Source organism: Lonchura striata, chromosome 7 (assembly GCF_050655825.1).
Source record: "Lonchura striata isolate lonStrDom1 chromosome 7, ASM5065582v1, whole genome shotgun sequence".
Taxonomy (NCBI): Eukaryota; Metazoa; Chordata; class Aves; order Passeriformes; family Estrildidae; genus Lonchura; species Lonchura striata.
Genome location: NC_140709.1, coordinates 3537884 through 3542442, shown reverse-complemented (window position 1 = coordinate 3542442; position 4559 = coordinate 3537884). Strand labels below are relative to the sequence as shown.

The 4559-nt window shown below is 40.0% G+C and overlaps 1 long non-coding RNA gene across 14 annotated transcripts in view; it reads left to right on the top strand.

The window, feature by feature from the left end:
* The window catches only part of LOC146766865 (uncharacterized), a 42534-nt gene extending 38208 nt beyond the window's left edge, over positions 1-4326 (top strand). For 11 of the 14 annotated variants that reach the window (XR_014956454.1, XR_014956442.1, XR_014956452.1 and 8 more), the window contains one exon: positions 1469-4320. This is a non-coding gene — a long non-coding RNA (uncharacterized LOC146766865). Of the gene's footprint in view, positions 1-1468 lie in introns of all 14 variants that reach the window. The other 3 variants (XR_014956449.1, XR_014956448.1, XR_014956447.1) reach the window with 3 other exon arrangements.
* Positions 4327-4559: the final 233 nt, after the last annotated feature.

Genomic DNA, 4559 nt, shown 5'->3' with positions numbered 1-4559 from the left:
GTAAGTAAAAATATTTATTATAACTCAGATTTTTGAGTCTTAATGTGTTTTCCAAAAAATGTAAGGTTGGTTTAGAAGATCCTAGTGGAGAGGAGTGGGGTAGGGAAGGCCTGAGCTTGAGGAGCTCTGGCAGGTTCTGGCACACTCTTGCTACTCTCTCCAGTGGTGGGGGTGGCTTTAGTCACATTCAGCATCTTTGAAGGTTGCTGGTATAAAGCCAATGAGATCCACTGTGTTATCAAAAACCCCTGCTGGAGCCTGACACCCTGTTAGAGATAAAATTATACTCTCCATGGACTGTCTGTAGTGAGGATTTTGGCTCTAAGTGGGAATATCCAGGTATATCAAGAAATGCAATCTACAAATGCTAACAGTCTCACTGTAATTTATTTGGGGACATTTTGTGCAGTTCATGCCTCTGAGTAGGCTTTCAAAGGTGTGAGTTTGGGGGATTTTAATCATCAGCCTTTCTCTCTGTTCATCATCCCTCCTCTCAGTGCAGAGCAGGTTGTAGGGACACAGTGAAAATGAAGGGACTGGGGACTTGGGGCTCCTTTCTGGTCCTGTTGGGCTTTTGGGCTTTCTCCTTGTCATGGTCCTGGTGGCTTTGTGTGAGCAGGTGCCAAATCCCTTCCTCTGAGGCAGGGTGAGTCTGGAGTGCAGAGGTCCATCCCTGGGACCGTCCCCAGGATGGGATGATGGCCAGAGATGCTGATTCACCTCTGGGCACAGCGTGGCTCTGCTCCTTTGGACTCCTCCTTTACTGCCAGCAGCCAAGTGGGTCAGGAGTTGTGATCGTGGCTCTGTGAATGCCAAACTTTATTTCTGAAACAACCCAAGTGCACTGAAATCCTCCAGGAACCGAGTGCTCTGTTTCACATTGCAACACAACTGGGAAAAGAACCCCAAACTTGTGCTATGTTTTCATATTGATTTTCCTTCTCTTGGTGCAACATTTTCAATTTAAATGGCAGCAGGCTGAGGCACAGGATGGGAAAAGAGCCTGGTTTTCTGATTTTGTGTCTGTGTTATCCAATTAAATTTTGTCACTGTCCTGTGATTTCATGTCCAGTGCAGTATTGCTTCCACAGAAAAGCTAATTACAGAAGAAGATAAGTATGAAAGTGCCTTTATTTAATTACTACTATATAGTATATTCAGGAAGATTTTTTTCCTAAAATTATTTTAGCCAACATGAATGAAAAGTTTCTGCTGATTTTTATTGTCACAAGATAGAAAGAAAATTATTTCATGCTACCATTGAACTATATTTAACATCCATCTTTCTATCTACAACAGAAAATTTGAAAATTAGTTTGTTAGATTTTATTGCTCCTTTTTATCCCATTAGCATTTTCTTCAAGTACCATTAAACAATTACACAATTTTTAGAATATCAGTTATCAGATGGTAAAAGTTTAAGTTTTGTTTTTAAGTTGTGTGTTTTTGTTCTCATTATATTTCTTAGCTGAGGGGGAAATCTTCTACCTTCAAGAAACCTGATATTTTGGACCAGATCCCTGTCTGAACAGGTTGTGTGCTGCCCTTTTCAAAATCAAGCTATCAGAGGATGCCCTTCAGCAGAAGTGTTAAGAGGACTTGGTGAGCTTAACATGTTTCGCCTGCTTAATTTAATTTGGAAAAATTCAACCAGAAAATGAAGTTATTAACAGGTTGGTACATTCAGAGATAAGATGATGTCACAGGAAAGCAGTCAAGTGGGCAGCTTGTCAAAATATAAAATATGTATCTGTCAGAATCAAATGATAGATAAGCTGTGGCTGGGTGTAGGATGCAGTGAAAATAGTGTGCTAAAAATTGAAGCCGAATCCCACCAGTCTGGAGCACAAGTTTTAGTAACTATTGTGGTGAGCAGAAATACAACAATCCTGGGGACGTGAACTGTGTTGCTTAAACATGCTGTGTGCAATTTCTGGCCAGCAGCCACAAATTCATCACCATGAGACCTCCAAGGGACAGCAGAGACCTTGAAAGTGGCTGCTCCAACAGATGGGGACTGAAACCAGCCATGGGGCCCCCAGTGTGAGAGGATGTGGAGCTGCTGGAGAGAGCCCAGAAGAAGCCATGGAGCTGCTCCCAGGGCTCCTCTCCCATGCTGGGAGAGCTGGAGGTGTTCACCTGGAGAAGAGAAGGCTCCAGGGAGATCTCAGAGCCTCTTCCAGTGCCTAAAGGGTTCCAGGAGATCTGGAGATGGGCTTGGGACAAAGGATGGAAGGACAGGACACAGGGAATGGCTTCCACTGTCAGAGTGTGGGTTTAGATTAGAGATTAGGAAGAAATTCTTCCCTGTGGGGTGGGGAGGGTCTGGCACAGGGTGCCCAGAGAAGCTGTGGCTGCCCCTGGATCCCTGGAAATGCCCAAGGCCAGGCTGGACAGGGATTGGAGCAGCTTGGGATAGTGAAGGTGTCCCTGCCCATGCCAGGAGGGTTGAAACAAGATGACCCTTAATGGTCCCTTCCAACCCAAACCGTTCAGTGATTCTGTAACTGAAGCTGGACACCCCATAAGCTCAAATATGCCAAAATGAGCATTAGTAAATCTTTTCCTGGGTAACTTAGAAACTTTTGAGGTTTTAAAATGTGAAGATAATCTATCTGGCCAATGTAATGAGCATTTCTGTGTTGGAGAGGTCAGATGAAAGAGAGGAGTCTCCAGTGTATTCTCCAGGAACGTGTACATGTCGTGTTCCATCACAGTGCCCTTCCTGCCTTCTGGCTTGTCATCTCAAATAGATGGCACCAGAGGCTGAAGTTAATAAACTTGGGAATTTTAAATGGCAATTTGGAGTCTCGTATGAGCAAAACAGAATAGGCCACTCAGCAAGGAATGCAGTCGAACTCCCAAATATTGTAATGGCAAAATGAAAGAAACACCATTACAATAAAAGTCAGTATTGTGTTATCATTGAATTTGGGAAAATGATCCCATTTGTGCAGAACTTCATTCACTGTAAGTTGCAAAACTGAGCTTAAAGGCTGTAAACTCTTGGGGACAGCTCATGAAATGTGTCTGTTTGCTTGGGATCTTCCATGATGCAGAGTTTAATTGTGATGGGAATTCTCAAGATCAAAAAAAATACAACGAGTAGAAGCCCTAAATAAAATGCTGTTCTTATATTTAAAGGTCAGAAGGGACTGGTCTGACCCTGTGATCTATAGGCCATAGTGTGTTGTTCACTGATATGACCATGATATTTCCAATTTGTGCTTCAGCTTAAATAGTTCCTAAAGACTCAGACTGAGATATATTCTACCCTGGGAAAAAAAAGATTAGTACAGTATTCTATTGTAAATTTTTTTCAGTATAGAAGATATTTCTCACCTAAATTTCTTTAGCCTTCTGACCTTCAGAATTTGATTCTTATTATTTAACTTTTATCAAAATTCTTTTCTTTCATAAATGAAATAGGTGGGGTTTAAATCTGCAACAACTCTTAACAATGTAATTTTTTTTTTTCTCCCCTGAGTTAATTCCAACAAGTTTGCCAGGTATTTTATTGTGTTAATTGCAGAACTGAGTATTTTTGGGTTTTAGTTTGGTGGGGATTTTTTTTGTTTTGTTTTCTAATAGCTTCCCCAGTGCTGTATACTGAGGAGACAGCAACACTCTGCCGCTGTTATCCTCCATTTTATGTACTCAGGGATCACATTCTTCCTTTGGAATTTCAAGCTGTTGGCATTTTATGTGCTATACTTAGTCTATATCATGCTAATTTTTTATTTAGCAGTAATTGTAATGGTGATATAGGATGATCTATATTGCTGCTGTACAAATTTAAAACGTCATAGATATGTATAAACTCCAAAAGTGGAACATATAATGCATTTTTTGGTTAAAATCTGAAAATAAATCACAAATATCCCAGCATGAGGAGCTCTGTTTTAGACTTGTGTAACGACAATGCTCTCGTAATTGAAAGAAAAAAAGAAAAAGGAAATTTGGGAGACTGTTAGTCTACATGTGGCGTACTTTTTTTCCCTTGAATTGAAAATAAAAAAAAAGTCCATTGACACATTTGGACTGAAAAACCCTTTGCTGCACATGTTTTATATATGTGGGTTTATTACACAGATCATGTGTCTTAATTAGGTAATTTATATTGTGTTATCCAAAGAAGATGTTCTTGTTCAATTGGACACACAATGAAAGTTTCAAGAAAACTCATTAATCCTGTGTTTACAGAGATCAGAGCATGGCCATGGAATAACAACAACTACAAATATATCTCTATAAGCTGAGGCAGTTACCTACGAGATCGTGTTCCCTGGATAATTGTGTTTATAAATATAGATGTATACACCACATTTTTTTGTGGGACTTTTTCTTCCTAGTTCTCTTCCTGAAATTAAATATATTACATTTATACACTTTTGCATCTTTTGGAGAAATAATTTAATGACAAACCAAACTGATCTCAATGAGGAAAGTTCAGTCATTTTGTTATCTCGGACAATTTGATGTTTCAGAGGGGTAATGGCAACTTGAATTTCAGCTCTCCTGACTTTTTTTCTCTTCTTCCCACAGAACCTTGATATTTC